General features: G+C 34.3%; 1 protein-coding gene across 6 annotated transcripts in view; it reads left to right on the top strand.

Annotated features, from left to right (window-relative positions):
- Positions 1–27,150, top strand: part of Oatp30B (Organic anion transporting polypeptide 30B) — a 235,110-nt gene that overhangs the window by 144,094 nt on the left and 63,866 nt on the right. For 4 of the 6 annotated variants that reach the window (XM_074135386.1, XM_074135385.1, XM_074135391.1 and 1 more), the window contains exon 4: positions 7,416–7,466. The gene's annotated coding sequence lies outside the window, so the exon portion shown is untranslated. Of the gene's footprint in view, positions 1–7,412; positions 7,467–19,771; positions 19,895–27,150 lie in introns of those variants that run through there. The other 2 variants (XM_074135387.1, XM_074135389.1) reach the window with 2 other exon arrangements.

The raw sequence follows: 27,150 nt of genomic DNA, 5'->3' as shown, positions 1-27,150 counted from the left end.
TCCTCAAGATCATTCTATTTTATCTAATTAGTCTTGCAAAAATAAAATTCTTTAGCCCATAAGAGTGCAATAACGATTCATCTCACTGTACTTATTATATTAGAGTGTGGCTCTTTTATGTAGCCTCATTCTAGACGGCCATTAAATTGTAATTCTACTTGAAATTTAAAGAGGTACTACACTTTTAATTGGTAAATTAACCATTTCTTAGGTCGCTTTATGTGCCCTTGAAAGTGCCAGTTTATTTATTATCCGCAATAGTTTTAGAATCATTTAATAATATTAAAATAAAGTTTTACATTGAAGGAGAAGAGTTTTGGCCACGCCAATAAGTTCAGGTTGGAGAGAAAAGGGACTGGTATATCCATTGTCGATCGTTCAACGGTTTTTGTTTTGAACCCAACTGCTTTTGGTTTAAAAGAATGTTTACCTAAGTAAATAGATATTGTATGCCAGTATTTTCTGGTGAGTATTATTCTAAATTTCACAAATGAAGAGCAAAGAGGTAAATAACCTACAGGAAATAGCCTAAGAGATTAGAAGTAATGAAAATGTTCCCTTAAAAAGATTAGATAATATTTCCTGCCTTTACTACCACATTTACAACATTAAGTAACCCACATAAAGAGATAATTATTTAATGAGACTGTGCTAGAATTGCCGCTGCCATTAGTATAATCTATACTCTACAGTTCTGGTGAAGATGATTTCTAAAGAGTTTTGGTTAATCTTGTAAATGACGTTTAATCACTTTTAGAGACATCATTGTGCCAGCGTAAAGTGTATCCCAATTTAAAGTACCCAAATGGTCGACAACCTCGCTATATATCGTCGCAATAGCTTATTGACCTGACTACACACTGCCATTTACCCAACACGTACATATGTAGTTAAATGATGGCCTTATCATTCAATTTTAGCATCGTTAAATGGACCAAAATTTATTTTTCTTTTTATTAAATTTAAATTATGTTATTTAATTTAACGTTTTTTTGGTTGTAACATCATTTTTTGCTAATTAAATTAATTCACGATATTAGCGTTAATTTTTGTTTTTAATCGCAATTTATTGTATTATAAGTTGGTTGTTAAAAGTACGTTGTTATTGCTCCACAATAAAGCACGCTTTATAACGTTAAGCAACATGGTTGTAACTAATTTCCTGGCACTCTTAGACGATTTATGTTGCAGTAAATTTCGATTTATGTGAGAAAACTTTGTAAAAAGAATATCTTTTGGGTGTTTTTTTAAAATAAATTGCTGTTTGATTATATCCAGTCACACAATTCGTGACCAACCTTAATATAAAAACCAATGCTGGTATCATTTGTTTTCTGCAATCGGTTTTCTTCTTGTTTTTTTTTAATATGGTATTTTTCCTTTATGGTATTAGGGGTTGCTGTTTAATTTTCCTTATACAAGGAAGTTGGGTTCCAAATTCAGCCACTTTAATCGTTTGTACAATAAGACTGTTCCATCTAAAGTTCTCACATTAACTATTAAATACGAGTAAATTCAAAGACCTAGACTAGGGGAATCGAACCCACTAAGGCTGGAAACATAGTGGAGCGGCGAGCAAAGCGGCGAAATCAAACACAAGTAAGGGTACGTTTACAACGGAGCTGTGAGTATAGATGATAGCAGAGATGATAACTGATAGAGTAAAATATAATCGCTGATTAGTGTGCACAACGGAGCTGTGATACATGCAACATGTCGAGTAGTGAAGAAGAGTTTTTATATTCACCAGCAACGAAATGGTATATTTAAAAAAAAAAAGATGTAGAAAATATCATGTACATACCATAAATAAAAAAACGAAGTACTTTGGGCGAATTTCACTATTTATATAAGGAACTTAGAAATTATCCGGATCGTTTTTTTGAATATGTGAGGATGGGTCCACCCACATTCGACTATATTTTAGAAAAAATAAGGTCAAAATTAAGAAAACGTAGGAAAAATTATCATGGAAATCCTATAACTATAGAAGAAAAACTAGTGATAACTCTGAGGTAAGGTTATATTGAGGAAAAACAAATAAATACACATAAAAATAAATGTAAGCACGATTTAAAAAACAAAATATTGTTTAAAAGTAAATAATAAAATAATAACCAAAAATAATGAGTAAATTAATTTTTCTACCTCCATTTTGAAGCTCCGATACTGGAGTTCAGCTAGCAGAAAAATGAAAAATTCAATTCTATCATCTATGCTCGTTTATACCAGCGAGTATGAGTCACTAGTCGAAGCTTCGTTTTGCACGCTCACATAAGAATGTACTAGGTTATTCTATAAGCGCTGATGCATCACTGCTATCATCTCCGCTATCATCTATGCTCACAGCTCCGTTGTGAACGTACCCTAAACATATGGGACCGCGCATAGTGGCGAGCAAAGCGAAGATAGAGCAACGCTATCTATAGAGAGTAGAGCGTTATGATATGTTTGATTTCTTCGCTCTTATCGCGCTCAATTTGTGAAGGTTATTTTTCAAAGGTTATGGATATTGATACATTTATTGGTTTAGTTTGTTTAAAGAAACCTCTGTGGGGCCATAGTATTTGTGAAGCTACAATAGTTTTTAATAATTAATAGTTTAAATTAATTAACAATTAGTAGTTAATGGAGAATTCAGGTAATTTTTGCTACATTTAATTTGGTTCTCAATCCCTTAATGCTAACTTTCATCTAAATACTAGGCAAAATTAAATTACATTTTCACGTCCTACTACTTCTGATCAGGACGAATTCTCCAATCCTTCTTCTGTAGCGTCCTACTACTCCAGTTTTTCAGATGAACAACATTAATTTACGACAAATCATGGAGTAGTTATTTAATAAAATTGTTGTGTTTTTTTAATTGACTAATTTCTTTTTATCTGCATATATTTCTATTTTATTTTTATTTATTTTGATTTTCTTATCTTAAAGTAACTGCTAGGAATAATGGGGTTACACAGATTTGTATTTAGTTAATAACCTACATAGTTAATTTTTCTATATTGTGCCTAAATCATGTTATGAGCTGTATTACTCAAAAACAATAAAATTTGATTTTGATTAATGGGCTAGTATGTAATCAAATGTTGATAAAGACATTCGAAAATACGCATGAAACTTGCCATGATGCTCCTGAAGCTGAGTTTCACAATTAAATAGACAGGTTTTTCTCAATGTGGTCATCTATTTAAGGCTCCATTTATTTTTAAATTTTCTTGTGAAGTATACAGGGTGAACCAGTAAGTATTTTCCATAGGCCTACTGTGTGTAGTACATCTAAAGTGGAGTTCAATGACGTATTGGCCAACTTCATATTTTCCACTGTTCTTGAGTGACGTCACTTTAAATTTTTTTCTAAAATCATTACTTTTTTTCCAATAAAACTGTTATTACTCAGAAAGTTTTAGTCTGAATTCGATTCTGATGACACGGTTAGAAAGATAGATAAATTTTCTAAAAATTGATACCATTTCTAAGCATAAGTTATTCTCCAAACAGCTTCAATCTTCCTCCGGATGCTGGAAAAATAAAAGTAATCGAAATTTTTAAGAAAACTCATTAGGCTCTTATGTGATCATTATCCGCCCTAGGTGCTGGCACTTTTTATAAAAGTTTCCTTGTTTTATAGGCTTTCAAACGGTATATCATTTTCCAGGATTCCTTTTATATTCGTATGAGAAATTACGTTTGTTATACTAGAAAACGTGTTCACGAGCACTCAACAGTGTTACTGGTTCACCCTGTATAATTAGCGAATCCTTGTTTATATGTGTAGTTTTTCGCGACTTAGATTTCAAGAAAGCCAATGCTGAAAATTGGCAAAAACGGTATTTTCCGAAATCGTTGTTCTTCTTGTGGTTAACTCTTTTTTTTTGTGAACAACTAGCACCTAAACTCGTGAATCTCGATTTTCATGATTGAGGTAGTCATTCGATTCGGAATTTCATGTAGATGTGCCCTTGGGGGGGGGGGGTCTTGATGCTGTACATGTGATGGAAGAACAGTTAGCCTCATTTATATGAGGCCTCCTCTAAAAAAACCTATTAAAACCTCCCCATAGCACCAGTTGTATAAGGGTTTTATTTACTAATAACTCTGCAAATCTTAGCCCGATTTTGATGAAAATTTGGCACAATGAAGGGGTTAGGCTTCCCTACGTAAAGCGCTAACCTAATCTTTACACGTACTAAGTGGAAGTATTGCAATCGTTTTAAATTATCAATGCGTTGAACCGATTTTCTTGAATGAAATGTCATTCGATTCGGAATTTAATATGTACGTAATATATTCCAATTTTTATGCTTTATCTCGCTAGAGTCTCAATTTAGATGAGCCTAAACTAAATTGTCGAAGCAATTTAGATGGATCTCTTCTGAACTAAACATTTTCCACTGTTCCCCCACTCTTAACTGGAATAAATATAAGTGATTCTCCCCAAAAAATAGAAAACATTCTATGGAGTAATTTTGACGAATAAGTGACTAAGATGTTGTCTGAGAAACCGATGATTCAAATAAGTAGAGTAGATCTTGAAGCTTAAATCTCCCCAACGTAACAGAGTCGAGTAAAGCTTCTTTAAAATAAAATAATTGGCAAAAAGAATAAATCTATTGTCTTCTCTTTAAATCTTGAGGCTTGAATATAACGAGGCTCCAAGTTATACGGTAATGAGCTCTTCGGTTTCAACCACTTTTTAGAATCATCGCTTTGCTTGCTTTTTTCAAATAGCGCGTTTCTCCCATTATTTTTCTTGTCCTTAAACTTTGCTTTCAACTTCTCCCTTACTCACTCTTTATGAACTTAGGTACTTTGACTTGAATTGAACAAAATCTTGTCGTTAAATTGGCAAACATTTCTTACAAAGTCTAGTTTGAGGGCTTTTCTGTTTGTAACTAGTATGTAGGAAGCCACTTCACACTAAGCGATGCCTTTGGGCCCTAAGTTAGAAATTTTTCTCGTAGAGTTATGCAAAAATCCTACGCCATATTGTGGTACCCAATACTTTACAGAGGTCCTGACCTGTCTGTTTAATTAGAGTTAAGAGATTGTCAGGGTCTTCTGGGCTAAATCTAGGGTACGAAGAGCTGAACCCTGAATCTTACCTAGCGCCCCATTGCATTGACATACCCCAGGCAGCGCCTTTTACTCTTGCTTCTGTCATATACAGGCTTTACTCTTTACAAGCCTACTCCATGCATGTGTTTTTTTAAAAATCTCTATATAGGCTTTCGTTAAGAGGCTTAAAAATCAGTGAATGGCCGCCCAGCTTTGTTGATGCTCCTTTTGGACAGTGTTTCCACTTTCAATACTCCTGTGTCCTGCATCCATCCATTCTTTTATAGGTGCTCTAGAGAGGTAATGGTTTAATGGCACAATAAAGTCTCGTGAAAACTCCGCAGAGTATACCTCTCCAGAGCCGAGCGATCTGCCACCTCATTCCTGAATGACCAGACACTTAGACAAGAAAGATCTTATTTTGGTAACCAAATCTCCTTAGGAAGAACCAGAATTACTTAGTCAAATGCTGGCTTTAAGAGAATACCGGAAGTCCTAGATTTAATTCTGCTAAGGTTTCCCCAATCACCTTAAAGATAATCTTCACATCCTTGCGGGACTTCTAATCTTACAAAACTTAAAGCTGACCCCCAAACACTCATGCCTAACATTTATTTACAAGCCTGCCGAGATCGTTATACAAGCAAGAACTTGGTTTTACGGTTAATGGTGTACACAACACGCTTCATCACTCTAGTCTGTCATCGCACGTGTACATCACATAGCAGGAAGTCGCAACAGATCTTTTAGATCACAGAGGATTTAGGATTGTAGCCACTTCCTTTGCAATCCAAGGTTTACTAGTGTTTGAACAAATCAAACCTGAACAGAAAGACCTGAGCACCTCCTTAACCCAACCATCAAGAAATCAGTCGCACCTTAGTCGATTCCCGCTAAGAGAATGTGGGATATCTGTAAATGCTAGCAACATCTCACCGTAGAGCCTTGGTAGAACTCCTAATGAACTATTTAAATTGTCGATCATCCTTTTAGCTTAAGTGATGAATGAACAGGCAAAATTTAAGATTCAACTTATTGAAATTTGAGCGACTTAAATATCCTTTAAAAATTCAAAACTAAATTTTAGATCAATACATCAAATTGGATCACTTTTTGTTGCTGTTTAAATTAATTTTCCACCACCGGTTTTTTTACTTGAAATATCTCAGACTAAAGTGGGAGTAATTCAACATTATGTTTAGTAAGTTTTCAGATCTTAGATTACGAAAAATTTTGAAATTCTAATTCTAACTCTTCGTAGAGCACCAATAAAATGTTTTTTTAATGGAGTCTTTCTCTGGCCGTTGCCAACGAACATTGTTTTAATTTTCAACTCTGCCTCAATTTTAAATGTGCAATGGATGAAAAAACAAACATAATCAAATTGTTTCTTGATTGAATAAATAATGAAACATTTACAAAAAAAACACTGCCCAAATTAACTCTATTGCACGAGTTATAACACTGTTGTATCAAGAGTTTAAAAATACAATTTTACTGCACTCAAATTAAATTTAAATAATTTTGGAATCAATAAAAATAAACTAAATTAAAATAAGTAATATTATTAGTCATTAAGTACCAGCTTAGATTTTTCTTATTTCTTAGAGCTTCTTACAGCACTTAGTTCGGTTATGGTTAGTGTTGTCTGTAACGAGAGAAAACTGTCCGGAAATCGGCAGAGCGCTAAAAAAAAAAGCTGTGGACCCGTCCCTTAAATAAAAACTGTTTTAAAAAATTAGAAAGATTAATTACAGCAAATTGAGTAAAGACATAGATTAAAGTTATCTCCAACTTGTGTTTGTTAATATGACAATTATTTTAAGGAAGAATACAAGAACACTTGGCTGATATTCCTCGATTACGCTCTTTATATTATACAGAAGATATTTACTAGTTATAGTTAGAAACATCTATCATTTCTAGTACCGTATATAGTTTATCATCATCCATGAATATCTTGGCAGAATTCATTTCGAACATTAGATCATTTTCTACATAAATCTTGTTAAGTAATGATGCTTGACATAATATGAAAATATGATGTACATTTCTTTATTAATATTGATTATGTATCAAGTGAAATACATGATAGATCATGTATTGTTTGAACTGTAACTGATATAATAAGAAACGATGATATAATTAGAGGCAGCTTCAATAAAATATTATTATTAGAGTATGATTCGAACCTGGGAACTCGCGTGGAAACCCAGTATGCTAATCAATCAGCTACTCCCTTTCTTTTTGATTGATGATTATCATCAACGATTGGTTTTCATCTGCTGATGATTTTGTTTGTTCAGGGATTCGACTTTTTATTTTGATTATTAATTTAATTGTCTTGGTTTCAGGAAGCACATTGGAGTATCTAGTAGGATTCGATTATTCTCTTCGACCACGAGGTAAGTACAGTTTATCCTTTTATTTTTTTTGTCTTGTTCCTTTTACTTGAGATTATAAAAAAATGTCATCACGGTTACAGCAGGCAAAGCATTATCGGGTATTTATGTAAAAAAAAAGAGTGGTTGAACGCGTGTGGTCTCATTGGCATGAGCGAATGATTGGTGGCTCTCCAGTGACGACAGCCGTTTTTTGGGTATTACGGGGTACTCTGGACTGCCGTCGTCAAGGTTCCAGTTTGTGGTAGGGTCTCATATAGTCTCAATAGCCTGGATGGAGTGAGCGTCTTTTTTAGTCTGGGCTAAAATCAATTCTTTTCTAGGCACTCAGGATTCCGTCTTACTCGTTAGTTGACAGCTCTTACTTCCACACGCGATGACAAGTCTAATTATCGTCTTATATATGGAGATTTACAGCATCAACCTTTTTAGGTTTTTTAATTGATTGAATAAAATTATCGAAAAGACTATATGGTTTAGCGATAACTATAGTGACAGAATGGTATGACTTCTTTCGTACTTCTTTCTAGTTCTATAATACAGCTACCCATTTGAACGCCTCTCAATGTATTTACACTGCCTGTATCGCCCATAGAGTAATTGACGGAACTGTTGACTGAAGCAACTTTCGCTGTTGACATTTCAATAGACTTTAAAATACCTCTCAAGACTTCTGAACAGATTGACAGTGCCTCTGCCATACAGTAAAATGTTTGGGTATTCTGCAACGAATAGATCTCCTTCCTACTAAACGAATTCCAGTTACTTATAGAATACAAATTACGATCGTTATAGCAAACCACTTAAAGACGCGAATTTAGTCGGTTTGTTAAGAAAGAATTTAGTAAATAACGAAACTTTAATTGCTTCACTAAACAACACAGACAACTAACTATGCGACACTCACTCGATGCATTCTTAACTGTACCACAAACTGCAGTAAAGTATTTATTCCTAAAGTACCCGGGGAAAATTTGGCTACTGTAGAATCATGTACCTTTCTGTTTCTACTTAATTTTAAAGTCATCAAATGGGAAATTTTAATTACTAATGTTTTTGGAAAATCAGCTAAAGTGAGTTTTGCGGAATTTTCATTTTCTTTTTTATTGCTCCAATCTAAACTTAAATAAAAATTATTTATAGTCTGCCAAAATTACAAAAGTAGTTATTTTCTATGTACATGGGTTCTGAGGGAAAATCGTTATAGTATTTCTTATTAGATTTTTCCTATTTTCCAACCTCTTTATTTTAATGCAATTAACTTTTAAAAAACTTTTCGTTGATTGGGAAAGATTAATGCAGCAAAGTAGACATTATTCTAGGAGACAAGAATTGAACAAAAAAAGCAAAAGAAAAAAACTTTAGCAGAAGAATCGTTGAACAGATAAGAGAAGGCTTATCGGTCAGGGCCACTTTAACGGATAGAAAGTGGCTTAGGCTATAACTTAGGCTTCTTACAGCTCAGCATTATTTCTAATAAATTTCTGTTCTATAGAAATTGTTAGAACAATTTTTCTTTTATAGATTAGATATTTTTTTTCAAAATGGAAATATATTTATTGAAATCTGAGATACATTTAATATTTTTATGAACAACTTAACGAAATCGCTGCAGCCTACTGTCGCAAAATCTCATTTCTCAGAAATTATTTCAATTTAAATCTTTGGACTCAAATATCTACTTTTCTTGTTCCTTGGGCAAACAGATGAATTTAAATTCTCTATATATATATATTCTGTGGACAACCACGGTAACCAAAAAAAATAATTAATAGAGGCAGCGAGTGGGATATGGCAGACAATGTGGGTAGAAATGTAGGTAGTAAGCCAAAAGTATGCCTGAAGGTTTGCTCTAGAACCCTGGAGCATGGCTTCTCAGCTGAACCACCTCCGCGTGGGCGATTTTTGGTGGGGAGTGTCCCCCCAGTTGCTAGGACACCACCAGGGTTTAGTCTGTACCCCCAGGAGAAGTTATCTGCTCATAAACGGTGTGCTCCGAATAAATATTTATATTTGGGATACATTGAACCTATATCTTTTTTTTTTGCGTTTATTTGTGCTACGACCAGCGCGTTGGCGCTATAGTTAACAATAACAGAGTAACAAATGATAAGGTAACGAGTGGAGAAGTTACCCAGGTAATACTCCAAAACATTAGACTGTTAGTCACTCTCTTCACTTGAGAGTAGTTCACGAGGTCACTGTCTCTTTAGGGTCTTGTCCGGGTTATCAGAAAGAGTTCTTGAAGAAAGATTTTGAGCTAAAGGATTATATGAGATTGCAGGTTGATGTGGAGTTTTCTGAATCGTGTTTTAGCGACTTGTGGTGACAAAAGGAATGTTAAGGTCAGTGTGTATAGTCAGGTTGGAGACATAAAATGGAGCGTGTACAATAGTTCGAAGTATTTTAGATTGAAGAGATTGAATCCTTTGGAGATGGGAGCGTTTGGTTGAACCCCACAGCTCTATTCCATACACCCAGATGGGTTTTAAAATAGTAGTATAAATTAGTCTTTTGTTGTCGTTTAGATCTATCGTCTAAGAGTCTTGTAGTCGATATCGTCTGTTTAGTTCTGTTCTTTTAAGCCTAGTGTGGGGGTTCCAAGAAAGTCTTCGGTCTAAGTAAAGTCCAAGATAGCGGGCAATGTTTACTACTAGTAGAGATATTAGGTTATAATAGACCGGAGGAGAAGCAATGCGACGAAGAGTAGAGGTGAAAACGAATATCTAAATTTATAACAAGTCTTGTTATAAAATACGTATAAAAAAAATCTAGGATCATGTAGGAGCAAAATTTATCTAATCGTAGTCACAGCTCTTAAAATCAATTTACCAAACTTCAATTATTGCACTATAAAGAGTGAAAGTTGTGCAGAATATTATTAGGTATCTAAGTATGACGTACTTGGGAGATGAAATAATTATATGCATCTTTAAAACGGGGGCCATGCGCTCATCGTAGATGAAAGTGTCTTAACTTACTTTCTCTTCGAGGGTATTGCTATTTTTGTGAGCTAGATCTTTATTGCGCAAGTCTTAATTATAGCGTTTTTCTTGTTTCTTGTTTTCATTCAATCTATATTTCATTTTTAAATTGAATCAAGCTGTTTCAAATATCGACAAACTCACTGAATCTCCCAGCTTCCTGGTTGGATACCTTGCTAAGCATTATGGTTTCACTAGACGTCCCTTCAAAATGGGAATCTATTTTGTACGATTTGTGTGGAGGAAGAGGGCTTACTTACTTTCTTACTACAGCCCAGTGTGGGCCTTGGCTTCCTTAACAATTCGACTCCAGACATCTCTATTGGCTGTTTTTGCTTTCCATCCCGATACTCAAGGGACTCTCAAGTCCTCCTCAACATCATCAAGCCAACGTCTTGGCGGTCGGCCAACTCTCTTCTTCATGCCTATGACGGTAGCACGCAGCAGTCTGCTCGGCATCCTGTCTTCTGGCATTCTTGCAAAGTGGCCCCTAACCATTCCAATCGTCGAGCCTTGATGAAACGGACCACATTCTCAGCCCCATATAGAGCATAAAGGTCACAGTTCTTTCTGGGTCTCCATGAGCGAGAATTAGTGTCGAAAACTGGACCATAAATCCTCCTTAAGATCTTTCGATCAAAAACATTGAGATTATTTATCATGGCAGATGTAAACGTCCATGTTTCAGCACCGGCCTGATTAAGGTTCTAAAAAGCCTTATCTTCGAGGTTCTGGACATATGGAGGTCTTAAAACAATCTCTTGTTAGCAAAGTAAGCTCGGTTTGCAGACATTATTCTCCCATTCACTTCGCTTATCATTCTATTTTCCGCGTTTAGTTCAGAACCCAGGTAGGTGAAGCTTTTATTTAACACGTTCGAACGAACGTAAATCCTTCTACTTTAAATTCCACGCAGCTGCGCTCTGGGCTACTGCTCATGTATTTTGTTTTGCATTCGTTAATTCTTAGCCTCATCTTTTTATTCCCATCATTTAGATTCCTAAATGTTTCCTTAAGTGCTGGGACACTGCGAGCTACCAGACCAATGTCGTCTACACACGCATACGCTTGATTGCATGATTGAAGGGCCACCCTATGAAGAGCCAGGTTGAAGAGAACAGCTGAAAGGGCATTACTCCCGCCAAGATAAGAAACGTCCTGCTCAGCTTACCGCCAACTAGCACTCTTCCGTCATTATTGTCCATGGTCATGCTGATTAATCTAACCAATTTATGCGGGATCAGAAGAAGAGGCTAGTCTCATTGATCTTTGACTGCTTGGGATGTGAGAAGATCAGGTTTAATGAAGATCAGATTGATTGAAGGATTTATGGTGTTTCTCCTTACATCAATATTTAAATCGTTCATTATTGTTAGATTAATTATCAAAGAAGAAGAAGAAGCAGATGCAGCAGAAAAGTCTCAAAGAATCCAGCATTGAACTACTCCTTTTTAACTAGATGTTTATTCAATAATGAAATAAGGAAATAAGTTTTCATCAAAAGACAATCCTCCATGTTTAACATTAAATGGCGGGCTTAGCCCTCCTGATCACATCTAAGTAGATGAAAGTTTTTACTTCTTTTTTTCTTAAAATCATTCAAATCTTACCTAATTATCTGTTTCCTTTAAGCATAAATAAGATAAATACATAAAGAACTGTTCCTCGTTTTTGGTGACTGATTCATTAATACAGAAGGAAGAAAGAGTATCGCCAATTTCATTCATTATTTTAGTTATTTGTCCAAGCTTTCGTCCTACTAGGTCATGTTCAGGGCTTTGGAACATATTTTACAGTATAGTTGTAGTTAATTTCTATAAATTAATGTAGTTGATATAAAATTATTAACCTTATTGACAATATAATACACCCTTGGGTTAGAAGTTGTGATTCTTTACTACTTATTCGTGCTTATCTTCTTTGATTTTTTTATTGTATTTTACGAAAACTGGGACATTTCTCTTACTGCCGTAAGTGATTCGTTAGTGATCATCCTCTCAGTCATTCCATGTTCCATTTGGTTTAATTAAACCACTAACTTTGTACTAAAATGCATAAATTGTGATACCAGGAAGGTTTTAACATTGTTTAAAGAATCATGTTCTAGTTGGGAGTACCATCCATTACGAAATATCTAAAATTAACAAGAATTTATGAAGTTTTATTACAATTTTATGGTTACATTAAGAGAGGGGGAATGTGCCCTTAAAAGCGTGTCCTATTTAGATGGAAAAGGGCAGTGATATCGGCGAGCCGGATGGTGAATTGTGTGTCCATTAATGGTGGAGTATGGAAACGACAAATAGCTAGATAATATTTCCACAGACGGTTGGATAAAAATTGTTTATTATACGATAAAGTTTATAAGTAGGAATGTGCTAAAGTTGTATCGTAATACATAAATAAATGTATTTGAACTTTTATATATTTTGCAGAAAAGTTTTTCTGATGCTTTCATGAAATCATTTCTTTTGATTTTAAAAATGGTAGCATTTGACGGAAGTAAGAACCCAGAAGTGATAAATCATTTCTTCCTGACTTTATTTCAACACAATGGGGGAAAAAAAAATCTGGGGCAACAAATGCTGGCTTTCTCTTAAAGCCCCAGTTTTTATTTTTTCAACATTTAACTTTCTCTTATCCAAGAGAAAGGAAAGCATTGCGATCATGTCTTATTTTTATTTGAAATTAACAGTTTTTTTGAGGTCTTAGCGTTTATTTGTGCCTGATTGGTCTTCTTTAAAGTGTTATAGTGTAGATGGTCAATACTCTTGCTTGAAGGTTTGACTGTTATTTAACTCAACAGGGATGGTCAAGGTGAGAGCGTAAACCTCGGAGCTTTCAGTAGATCCAAATTGAAGTGGAAAAAACTTTAATTTATGCGAATGCCATGTTTATCTGCCCCGTTTATTTCTGCTACAATAACCTTGACTAGTAAAAAGTAAACGAGTGGGAGATGTTACCCAGTGGTAACCCTCCAAAACACTGAACTATTTGTCAGTCTCTTCCACTAGAGAGGAGATCACAAGGCCACTGTTTTTTTAAGACGTATTGTTAGGAAGAGTTCTAGAAGAAAGATTTTGAGCTAGAGGATTTGCGCATGATTGCAGATTGAAGTGCGAGTTACTTGTATCGTGTTTCGGCGACTTGTGCGATAAAAGGAATGTTAAAGTCAGTGTGTATAGTCCAGGTTGGAGACATAAAATGGAGCGTTTACGATAGTTCGAAGTATTTTAGATTGTAGCGATTGAATCCTTTGGAGATTGGAGCGTTTGGTTGAACCCCTCAGCTCTATCCCATACGCCAAGATGGGTTTCGAAATAGATGTATAAATCAGTCTTTTGTTGTCAAGAGACAGTTTAGATCTATCGTCTAAGAGTCTTTTAAGTAGTCGATAGCTGTGTACTTTTAAGTCTAATCTGGCAGGATTCTAATTTTTGTTGATTATTATTTTTAAAAAAGGGGAGTAAAAAACATCTCGTAATTCAAAATACAAGATTAGACGAAGTTAAAATAGATTGTAAACTATGCCGTCGGCACAATTAAGTTGCTCTGAGTGTAAATGAGGTGTATTCAAGAAACTGACTCCTAAGAATAGAAGGTTAATTCCATACCAGCGCTGATCTCTTATATAAGCACAATATTTTAAAGTCTTATACTAAGAAGCTTTTACTAAAGTTACTAATTAAAGAAATGAGACAACAGTAGCAGAGAGCTCCTCTATTTATACAGTAAACCTTGGTAGGTCTTCTGCCCTAATCTCTCTTGAAAAGGTCAACCTCCCTTTACTAACTTACATGTGCTGCCCGTCTATGCTTAGTTAAATATAATTCCACCATAACCCCAGTATATTTCTGGAGTGTAATTTTGTCATTGGCTCTCGTCGAAGAAAGAGGTAAAATTAAGTTTTACATTACTTTGAACATATTGAAAGTAATGAATCACTTGGTTTCCCTGTTGACAACTTGACAGCTTAAAAAATTGTTGAACAAATATCCTGGCTTGGAAGGACATCGAAGGACACGTTGTATCGATTAGCTTTCTTGTCAACCATTTTTCTTATTTATGAATTCTTTTTATAAAGATATTATTGGTGTGAACTATTATTATTATTTTTTTAGTTTGAATATTTTATCTTAAAGTAAAACTGCAAACAAATTGAATACAAAGAAATTGATGCGCTTTATTGTACCAAGAAAATAGCTTCATACTTTAGTAACTTAGTAACTGAGCCGTTCATTGCACAACTCTATTAACTCCATAGAACAAGAAAAAGTGGAGAAATACGATGAAATATTGTACATTGTTTTTTTATAATTCAGTTTATAATATAAATACAAATACATTTACCGTTATCATTCAGCAACTGCTACTGAATTTGAGTTGAATTATTGCAACAATTCTTCTGAAATAGATTACTTATTATTCAACGTCCACGCAATTTTTGTCGTGTAATGGTGTTAATCTTTATTTTTTAGGAAATTTATTATAATTATAAAAAGTTATAACTGAACCAACTGCTTTTGACAACTTAAATTTAAAATATGAGCTGTTATTTTTGAAAGTGGTATAAATCCATTTTTCCATGTATCGAGATATTTAAGGTTTTGCATTTGAATTAATTTAAAAATATTCGTAAACCTTAATCCATTCAAGTGATGTTATTAACACTATACACCTTTTAAATTTTATTATGAAATAATAATTATTACAATTCTTAAAAAAATTAACGATTTTTTTGAGCTCCAAATGGACTTATACCACTTTCAAAAATAACATATTACAAGAAATAAAAACAGGAGTAAATATAAGTCCTGTATTTTTATAGACATTATAGCTTTACTGAAATGGGTTTTTATGTAAAAAGTAATAATTAAAATGAATACATTTAAATTCACGAATAGCCAAGTTTATTTTTTTTTTTTAATTTCAGTTATATTAAAAATATAAAAATGAAAATTACTTCGTTAAGATCTTTAAAGCAAAAAAAGATATTTTAAACTTATTTTTCTTTTACAGTTAGCGTAATATCTGCTAACGAGCAGCGTACACTGAAGTAGCAATAATCAAAAATAATAGCAATAAGACAGTTGTTTTTGATTATAATTATTAGAAATGGACTTATTCCACTTTCAAAAAAAATATTCTTGTGATAACATTTTATAGTCAAAATTCTTTTGTTGACTTTATAAAAAAAATCGTACTCCATTGAATGTATGACTATAAATATGGAAAGAATGTGTCTATCTTACTGAAATTACCATTAACTCATTTTTTTTTAAAAAATTGGACTTATACCACTTTCAAAAATAACAGCTCATATTTCAAAAAATGGAGTTGATCGATTTGTGCTGTGAACGGCTGATTTCTTCCTTTTTTTTACAATCTTAACTCAACAATATTTGATGTCACCCTGTAATGAAATTCTGAACTGTTGAGATCGATTCCTAATCTTAATTACGAATCGGATCTGATCTAAGCAGCATCTCTTGAGCTTTTTAAAAATTATTTTTCTCCTCAAGAACATTTCAAATAAAATTTTAGTGGCCAAATGCTTTCAATTATTATGTGGAATTTGACCAAAAACTTCGAGAAAGAAAACTTTTCGTTTGGAACACCATTCTTTCAGGTGATGCATTAATCCAGATTGTGCTATTAAAAAGCTGCAGTTTCGGTGAAAGCGGTAGTACCTAATCTAGCCATACTCTTCAAGTAAACTAAACTTTATCTTCACCATAATGTGCTGGAATTATACTTTTAAGTCACGGAGTACTCACGATAAGTGTTTTGTTTCTGACTATAGATTATCACTATAAAACTCTTTATTTTCCATACACGTGTACTATACACGTGCACATTACATAGAAATCCACCGATTCTTAGTACTTCAAAAAAAAAGATTCATTTTATAAATATTTTATCTGATAAAAAAGAATCGTGAAAACATAAAAAGCATGTTGAAAGGAAATAGGTCAGTGGTTAGGGCACTGGATTCCCTCACGAGTTTTCGTGGTACAAATCCAGCTGATAACGCTTGTGATGATAGACAGTTTTGTCTTGAACGTTGAAGGCAGTCAGAGCACTGTAAAAAAAAGCTCTATTTAGCCTCCCCCATATTGCCTGAGATGTTGATGCGCTTTAAATAAAATTGGGCTAAAGTAATCGCATTTATCAAACGTTGATAATCCATTAAATGAATCTGCTAATTTATTTAAATCGTTTATTAGGTAATGAGGTCACAAATTTTGGTATTTTATCCATGTTTATATTGGTCACCTTTGCCAAGTAATTTTAAGAGATCTAAACAGTTGGCCTAATTGAAGAGGTATTGTTCAATTTTTTTTAGAGACATTATAGATTTTCTTACAAATTTATAATTTCGACAATTGCCAAATAAGTCAGTTTTAGTATGCTATGTGTTATTGGTGTCAATGGTTAAAGGTTTTTAAAAGTATTTTTAAAGCAAATAATGCACTTAATTCTAATCATACAAGAATTTCGTTTGCATCTTAAATGTGTTCATTTAACCTTTTATATTTTTAAAGATTTTTGAATACAATAAACTTCTTCTTTTTTACTATTCACGGTCTACAGAAAATATAATCAGCTGGGAAGCTGCTACAGAAGAACTATGCATGCGCCAAATCTTAACGACCGACAGCTGTGCTGTGTAAAGCCTTCTCTTTCGATTGCAGCGTCTCACGTGTTTGAAGAGAAATCAGTCTGACCGGTACCGTCGTTTGTGTAAGAGGTGTTAGTTTCGTTTTGCCGAAAACATGATACTTCACATGTAGAAAAGCAACGAATTGTGAAATTTCACATCATAACTTGATAAAACTGCTACTGAAACTTATCTTTTATTAAAAGAAGTTTATGGCGATGAATATTAATCACGGTGCGCGAGTTTTTGAGTGGTTCAAGCGTTTCCAAGATGGCCGAGAAGACGTGGGAGATGAAGACTGCCCGGGTGGGCGCCCTTCCACATCCAAAACAGATGCAAATCTACATTACTACCACATTTATGAACAATGTGGAATGTTGAGTCGTATTTTTCTTTTTAAAATTATATTTTTCTTAAAAACCTTTTTCTTAAAAAATCAATTCAGAGTATTTAACGCTGGGAAATAAATAATTTTTTAAAAACAAGTTAGAAGTTTCACGTTAAAGAGCAGTGAACGACTTAACGTGATTAGTAGAACATAACAGGCCATAGTAAAAGAAAAACTAGAACTGTAAAACTGTTCTTATCTGTTATTGAAGAGAGACAGCGCGAGGTGGTAGAGTGGTATGGTGGGTAATCTGCAGGTGAGCCTCTTCTTCTACTAGCCACCAGCCTCCCGCCATTCACTTGACTTTGCCGCCTTTTTTTCTCCCGCTGCTTTTGTCTTAGCGTAACTCCCATCCACTTTCTACCTGCTACAAATTTGCTCTATGTTATTCTTTTTTCTATTCAAGTCCTGGCAAGAGCAATTTAAGTCGTTTGCTTTTTTTTTAGCTTGTTACAATTCTCTTGTTCATTTGTTTTTTCATCTAATATTGTAAACTTCTTGTAACTATTAACTGTTGACATTACTTATCCATCCATTCCGTCTTCGATCTAATATTGTTTCCATTGGCACTTCTAGTTCCTTGCTAAAAATAATATTGTTTTAATAAATGGCTGCTAAAATCGAACTTCTTTCATTTTGATGCCTGAAGTGGGGAAACTACTTATATTTTGAGCCTCGGCAACACTGAGTGTTGTCAAGTGCTATCTGACGTTTCCACTTGAAAGTTTGACATTTTTGACCATAACCTTCTTCAGAACGTTTTGTTATTTGAGCGCGATTTGTGATGTTTACAGTCACTTGAAAATTGTGTCTCAGCGAAAAAATGGAATTAACTCGTGAAAATTTTCGTGCAATGATTTATTACGACTTTCGACGTGGATTATCAAGACAGAAGTGCATCGATCAACTTACTTCCACTTTTGGTGATAAAGCCCCAACCTTTGCCACTGTGAAACGCTGGTATAACGAATTTAATCGTGGTCGTCGTTCGCTCACCGACGAAAGTCGTGAAGGTCGTCCAAAATCAGTTGTTGTGTCAGAAAACATTGATGCTGTGCAATAACTAATAATGCATGTGACATACTGTGAGATTGAGGCAACCTTAGGCATAACTTAGCATAAAAGTTGTTCGCGCTCGAAGCACTTCGAAACAAATGGTCGCCTGTTTTTTCGGAAAAACTGGTCATGTGGCAACAGTGCCTTTAGAGGAACGTAGAACGTTCAATTCTAAATGGTACACAACCATTTGTTTGCCGGAAGTCTTCGATGAAATAAGGAAAACAAGCAAGCGCCGTCGGATCATTCTTCAACAAGACAATGCCAGCTGTCACACATCTCGTCTAACAACCGACTATTTGAGCATTCAAAAAATCGAATTAATGGGTCATCCGCCGTTCAGTCCTGATTTGGCACCAATGACTTCTTTTTGTTTCCGAACGTCAAGAATAAATTACGTGGACAACTATTTTCGTCGGCAGAAGAAGCCGTTGATGCATTCAAAAACCATGTTTTGGAGGTGTCTCAAGAGGAATGGAAAAAATGCTTTGACAAGTGGTTCGAACGCGTGCAGAAGTGTATAGATCATAAAGGAGAATATTTTGAAAAACAATGAAGACATTTTCAATGACAAATTACTGTTTTTTTATTATTAGTCTCAAAATATAAATAATGCCTTTCCATCGTACTCCATTGTTTCCTGGTGCCCTCTGAAAAGGTTTCCCTTCTCTCTAGAGGTGAAAAAATGAAGCCTAATGGATGAATTGATTTGAGAAAGCTGTGACGCAGCTTCATATGAAACTCCCAAACTGTGTCTTTCCAAAATGTTTTTTGAAAACTATCTTGTTTGGATTAAAAAAATCATAGATTATTTTTAATCATGAGCTCTACGAATGATGTAGCTTGAATTATCTCAGTGATTATGGTTTTTTCACAGCCTCCTGCACTTGTTCAATCCTTCTAACTCGATTCGTGAACTGCTTGTTAGTTTTCAGGGTCCAAAAAAAGGCTAGCCTTTCGGATTTCTTCAGGATTTGGTAGAAACAAGTCATCACACTAAATTCATGTCATTCTCCCTCATGAACCACAAAAAGGAAATTCACTGTCTCACCTTTTTAATTTTGTTGTACCACAATCTAAAGAAAACGAACCATAATTTGAACCAAATTTACACCCACTTAACTAGAACTCAAATTGAATGGCTGTGGAAACAGCTGATTTTTAACGATAACCAGAGTATAACCTGCACATGGATCATACTCTTAGTACGTCGTAGTCCATTCTTTATCGTCCATCATTGAGGGCGCACACATCCTTGACGAAAACGTTTGGCATATACAGGATTTCAAGACCTGCAACCAATGAACCCAATTTCAGAACATAATAGAAGAAACGTTCACAAGTAAGCTATACATTAGTTACCATTATTTCGTTGTCTTTAATTGAAAAAAGGCTAAATTTAAAATCAATTTAAATAAGAATTCCTTCTCTTTTTTTAACAGGATAATACGGATGATTTTACCCGTCTTGTTTTTCGTATCCCTTGTTCCAGTGTGTTATATTTGGACGTCCTTTTGTTTTGTAATCTTGTTCTGGATTTGGAGAACGTTTCAGTGTAAAACGTCTTTCAGTTTTGTTTTTTTTTGTTATGCCCGAAGATTTATCAATACTGATCGGCACCCAGTGATTAGCAAAGTTGAAGACATTTTGTACGAAGAATCTGATCCCTTGATCGACAAGATAGTGTAGCATTAGAAAGATTTTTTTGTTTCTGTTTTTTTCTGTCGATTGTAGTTTTGGTTTTGTGGTTATCTAAACTTCTAAATCAATAGACTCATTCTGACCATTCACTTCTATCCAAAAATCTTTAGGTGGTGTTGTAGATTTTCATAACAATATGATTTGAACAAACTGAGCTTACTTAAGTCTTTAATCAATGCCTCAACCTGGAGAACAAAGTTCCCCTTATTTTTGAAAAGCCCTAATCCTAAATAATGTGTACATTTTTTTGAAATTACCTTAGTGTATATGGCATCATAAAAACACGATCTTTGACAGCCTATCTTGAACAATTTTATTTAAAGATGTTTAAATTGTTAAGATAAACAGAAAACAGTATTGAGATTTTTGCTCAAAAATAAGCCTGTTTTCAAAATGTTTTTACCCACCATTATAAATTAAAGAAACAACACAATAGAATTGCATCTTAAAATCCATCCCTAACGCTGTGCCCCCTTGTACAACTGTACTCTGCATGTTGGTTGCTTTCTGAATAGGTTCACCAAAACTTTTAAGGTTCATTAAATTTTGTATTGCTTCATTAAACTTTAGTCAAAACTCATACTTAAAGAACTTTTTAATTCGCTAAAAAGTTAAATAATTAAATTTCAGTAATATTTTAATTAATTTATTTCATTCAATAGCAAAGAAGATAGTAACGAGTACAGTAATGCCTATTTTTTGAGGCGAGCTGTATATCCAAATACCAAATTAGGTATCGTGGACGGATGCGATTAGTAGACATACGAGGGTCGTTTGAAAAGTCCGTGCAAAGTCAGAGAGATAGCACCACTGGCGCGCATCGAGGTTATGTTTAGTTAGTAGCATCTCTTGGAAGAACACTCACCAAGTTTCAGCCAGATCGGTCTATTTCTTTGTGTTTGGCATTCGTTTGAATCGAGAAAGTCGTGTGATTTTCAAAAAATGGACGAAAAAGAATTTCGTGTGTTGATTAAGCACTACTTTATGAAAGGCAAAACGCCTCAGGAGACTAAAGAGAAGCTTGATAAACATTATGGTGACTCTGCACCTTCGATTAGAACAGTTTATAAGTGGTTTCAAAATTTTCGGAGTGGCCATATGGGCACAAGTGACGCTGAACGTTCTGGACGCCCTGTTGTGGTTACTACTCCAGAAATCATTGATAAAATCCATGATATGGTGATGGATGACAGAAGAGTGAAGGTGCGTGATATTGCTAGTGCTGTGGGCATCTCGAATGAACGGCTACATAATATTTTGCATCAACATTTGGACATGACAAAGCTATCCGCAAGATGGGTGCCGCGATTGCTCACGCTTGACCAAAAACGAAATCGTGTGAAGTGTTGCAAGGACGGTTTGCAGCTGTTCCAGAAGAATCCGCATGACTTTAAGCGTCGTTTCGTCACTGTGGATGAAACATGGATACATCACTACACTCCTGAGACCAAAGAACAATCTAAACAATGGGTTACCAAGGGGGAATCTGCGCCAAAAAAGGCGAAGACCGTTCCTTCGGCCGGAAAGATTATGGCGACTGTCTTTTGGGATTCGCAAGGAATAATCCTCATCGACTATCTGGAAAAGGGTAAAACTATTACAGGTGCATATTATTCATCGTTATTGGACCGTTTTAAAACCGAGCTGCAAGAAAAACGCCCACGATTGGCCCACAAAAAAGTCCTTTTCCATCACGACAACGCACCAGCTCACACCTCAGCAGTTGTGGTCGCAAAATTAATGGAAATAGGGTTCCAACTCGTTTCACATCCCCCCTATTCTCCAGACTTGGCTCCCTCGGACTACTATTTGTTCCCCAATATGAAGAAATGGCTGGCGGGAAAAAGATTTTATTCAAACGAGGAGGTGATTGCAGAAACGAATGGCTATTCTTCAGACTTGGACAAATCCTTTTATTCGGAAGGGATCAACAAACTAGAGCAGCGTTGGACGAAGTGTATAAGCCTAAAAGGAGACTATGTTGAAAAATAAAAAAGGTTTACCCCAAAAAATTAAGTAGTTTTTATTTTTGCACGGACTTTTCAAACGACCCTCGTACTTTACTACAAATTTTTTTAATATTAACCAATTGAATAAAATCCAAGTCCTAGATCAGGAATTGAACCCATTATCTCAATACTTTTTAGGGTTGTGAGCCTCGAATTAAAGAAGTATATTTTTCGCCATCAGTCAAAAATGAGAGTTGAAATTATTAATTAATTTTCTTTACTTTTCAAAAAGCACCATTCAGTAGAGCAATACAAGCTGTATTTCAGTTTATTTGTAAGGAAAAGAACATGAATAAATGTTTTCCTTTGAATAATGTTTTATTCATAATTCTTGAAATATGGATCGGATCGGAATGCTTTAAATATTTAACTTAGACCAATTACTGGGCGTTTGTCATGCCCGGAATCCAATAACTTTTAAATAAATAATATACTTTTTTCTATTCTTTTTTGGATTACATCATAAAATGTGATTGTTGTTACATAAATAATGACTGATGTCATGACCTGATCTCATTTTAAGTTTTTTGGATCTTATTATCTTAAAAAATCTCCTCTGGATACTTGTTCCTCAGAGATTTCAGTATACAGTCAGTATGCGAATGCATCATTTTAAATTGTACATACTGGTACTTGTCTATTTAAAAATGCCTGTATTTAAACAGATCTATATAACGAAAAATGAGCTCAATTTGTTTTTTTAAATAAGACACTAAAGGATATCGCTAAAAGAGTGAAGTTAGAAGGAGCATTATATTGGTTTTATTGAGCTAAATTTAAGTAAATCAGTTAGCCAGAAATTGAGATACATTTGTTACTTTAAACTCTTAATGGAATGAATGTTAAGTTTACTTGCAAAAATGCCCGCTTATGCCTACCAGATTGTTTGAATTCGAGTTATTGTGTTCTTAAACAAATAATCTTGAATAGGTAGTTATTTTTTTTTTTTTTTTTGTATTTATTTAAACAACGTCTAAAACAGGCGAGTGTCTTGACTCGCACAATGGCTTGGAAACGGGAACGTTAGTTATCTATTGATAACAGCCGTAACAGGCCATTAAGATGATAGGGACTACTACTGGACAATCATCGTCAGGTTTCGTGCGGTCATCTACGCTTCAGAAAACTTGGCTGGTTTATAGGAATTAATAAGAGGGCTAGAATGAGTTGGTTTTTAGAATGGAGGAGTTAGTTTTTGGATAGAATTTAATTTTTTTTGACTTAAAACGGGATTTGGTTAAGTTGGATAATTTAGAAAATTCTCAGATCGATGTGGATGGTGAGGTGATTAATGTGAAGCGAGGATTGACCATATTGATTCCTAAGAAAGAGTGTCTGCCATCTTTTTTACTTTTTGCTGGAGATTCTGTCCAAGCTTTTTTTAAAGCTTAAGGCAAGCTTTAAGATAAGACTCTTCAAAGCAAGGTACTTCTAGTTCCGTAGATCTTATACTAGTTCTTTAATAAAAACCCATACCACTTTTTTTTTAATTAAAAGTTTTTTTTAATTCTAAAAGTATTAAAGCTTATCAATTCTATTAAATGGAACAAAACTTTAAAAAATTAGCTTAAAGATGAACAACGTGCTCGTAATTCATATTTTATTCTATTTCACTTTTATAAATTCAAATTACAAACGAATGCTGAAGCTCAATTTGCAATTAATCACTTTTTTCCACATTGAAAGTGTAATGCAGAGAGATTGTTTCATATTTCTCTCAGCTGGGGGTCCTTCTTTGCTGCAGTTCCTGCCCGAAAATAGGGTAGCCTAGCTGGCCAGGTACCTGGAAATGTATCGGCTTTAATCTATCTGTCTTGCCCGCTAATATTGGTAGTTTATATCAGAAAACAACTGGAATGTGTTCAATTAAAACCAGTTTTGTCTTTTTCTGTACACATTTCTGACATTAAATTATGCATATTTTATTCAATCATTATTCTTGTTGTTTACATTGTTGCATTTTCTTTCATTTATTTATATTGTTGGAAGTTATATTGCTTTCATGTTGCTCCATTTAGCAAGATTGTTGTGTGTTATGTATAATTAAAGAGTCAGTCAGTGTGCTGATGAAAGGGTTAGTTGGCATGGTGCCCATGGGTGTTGCAACTCATAAATTGTAAAGGGACTCTGGGGTTACCTAACCTTAGGGAGATATGGGTTGTTGGAGGAGAAGATCATATTTTGTCATAATTTATAAAATATTTACAATTTTACGGGCGCGCCATTAAACCTAATTATTTTTTTTATTAGTTGTCCTCAGAAAACAATATACATGAATTGAAAATAGAAATTCATTCAATTAGGTTTTATTATTCATTTCTTCCATGTCTTTTATCTAAATCATTTACAAAACAGATGGCTTCTTGCAGCAAAACTGTGTCTGTGAAGATCTCTTTAAATCTATTGATGGGTAACCTCGGAAGCTTTGAACAGGCAAGAATCTCTTTACTTCTGTCTTTGATATTCTGGCTCGATACTTTCTAAAGTCTAGAGTAAGGCGAATGTCTTTTAAAAAAAAATGCAATGTAGATGCTTCGTAGAGGACCATGAGCACCCATCTCTACTAAGTAGCTATAACAGCTATTCCTTCGAGGTGAGGCTTTAGTATCTTCATATTTATTTATCTTGAGTGATTGCTGATTGGAATTTTTCTCCTCTGAGGACATTTTCCTCAATTAAATTCCTTTTTTTAAGGGATTGTTGAGAGGTTATATCAGGACGAAGGATGGTTTGCAGATCTTTGTCCAGTAACAACAGAATATAGTCGAAACTTCTGCTTAGGTTCCGCATCTTTTCCTTGTTTAGACAAATATTATTGGTTTTCAGCTTCTTCTGCTTTTTGCCTACAACCAAATCCACAACCTAAAGCTTTCGTGTAAAGTATGCTGGAAACTTCGTCTTGCCTAAGGATGTAAAACCCTGCTCATGACTTTTCACTGTACCTTACCTATGTATGGGCTGATGCATTTTTCTTGCATGATCATGGCCACATTCTGTTTTCTTCGAGGGTCTAGTCACTTTTCTTTTAGCTTTGCTTGATGAGGATTGAACTTCAGGCTTTTCCATTGGTTTTCCAAACCCTGTTTATATTCAACTTCAAACCTGCCTCTAAATTTTGTTTTCACTTCTTCCTATTTCTTAAGATGTTTAAATATTTTTAGAGTTATTGATTAAAGTGAACCGCCTGCTTCTGAGGTTGAAGTAGATTTGTTCTAGGTGGAAGACCTCATAGCTTTGGTCAGATTTATCAACATCTACTGTTGTAGGTCTTTCTCAACTAGTTTTATGGCCAAGTCTTTTACTCTTGCATTGTTGAGCAAATCATTAATTCAACTTCACCAATCTTCCTGCATTCTACGCCAGAATATCCTTTATCCAATAATGTCTTAAATTACTAAATTTTCGTATAATCTTCCCTTTTTAAATTAATATAAATGGTATAACTCTCACGTTGGGGATAAATAAAAGCTCAGAATGAAACAAAAATCTCTACCAAGTATCAGAGAATAGAGCGGTTAATTTGTCCTATTCCATTTTTCTTTAACCAATAATGTTCGCGTTTTTCTCTGAAGAGGCATTTCAATATGTTTAAACAATTTAAACTTTAAATTTAATCTCCTTTTTTTTCAAATTCGTTGAATGACCTTACAACCAGAAATTATCGAATTCATTTTCCACCAATATTATGTTAATGCTATACCAGAATTTACACCAGTAATCCGTGCTTTTGCTTCAGCAGTATCTTTAAATTAATCGAAATTCCAATCGTACATTGCAAAGAAATAAAATGTTGTAATGAAAAAAATCGATGAAACAATTTGAGCAGAATTTTAGTATACATTTGGGAAATTGAGTTGACACAGCCACCTTAATCACACTCAGACTGATGGGAGGATGATTTGTAACCGCAAATCTTGTTTTCGGAATATGGTTTGATGCTCTAACTGATCTCCATTAGCTGAAGTAAATATTGATGGTTGATGGAAACGCGTTCAAATTATAGATTATATATACTACTCGTTTGCTAGCATATAAACGCAAGCACGTACGTTCGCATAGGTATATTATATATTACAAATATATTGACGGTCGGTCGATCACGTTTATTGTTTTCCTTTACAACCATGTCAACTATTTGACAAAATAGAAATTCTTCCTATGACGATCAAAAATTTGTCTTTATATTAAATTTTCAATTTAGGGCTATTTAAAAAGATAGATATTCTTGTGATTTGGAAATCTCTGAAATTTGGATTTTACAATTTATTTAGTAATTTACATGAAAAACAGATCTTTGGTTAAATATTTATAGTAAAACAGATTGAAACAAATCTTACGAATGAATTTACAAGTGGGTAAGCCTTTGTAATTGAAATTAATATAAGAAGAAACGTTATTTGTACAATTTGGGAGGAAATCCGAATAAATAGGTCGCCATTTCACTTTTTATGGATTTGCGTCTAAATTTGGTTTTTGGATTTCAGCTTTGGAATAAATAGGTTAAACAGAATAACAGATTTCAGCTATTAGTGCAATATTGACTAAAATCAGAGCACGTTTTTACCATATTTATCCTAAGAAGGTCATCGGTTTATCCGATTGCCGTCCATTCTCGTAGAAATAGCAATAGGAGAGCTAATAGTATAGTTTTCCGCTTTCTTTTGCTTTGCATCCACCTTTCTGGCGCTTTTTGCGCACTCATTGTATTATGGCCTAAACTGTACAGTCTCGCTAGGACACCAATCGAAATTTCCTGAGTCCTTCCATCCGTCTCCTTTGACCTATAACCTGATGGCCTAAAAAAAAAAGATTATTTTCGGTAACTAATTCTCATCAGGATCTTCAGTCAAGTCCCACACTACCTGGAAACTTAAGGATCTATACTATA

Source organism: Rhodnius prolixus, unplaced genomic scaffold (genome assembly GCF_049639745.1).
Source record: "Rhodnius prolixus isolate KJV_2025 unplaced genomic scaffold, Rpr scaffold_5, whole genome shotgun sequence".
Lineage (NCBI taxonomy): Eukaryota > Metazoa > Arthropoda > Insecta > Hemiptera > Reduviidae > Rhodnius > Rhodnius prolixus.
The sequence above is the reverse complement of the archived record's forward strand: the minus strand, read 5'-3'. Positions and strand labels throughout refer to the sequence as shown.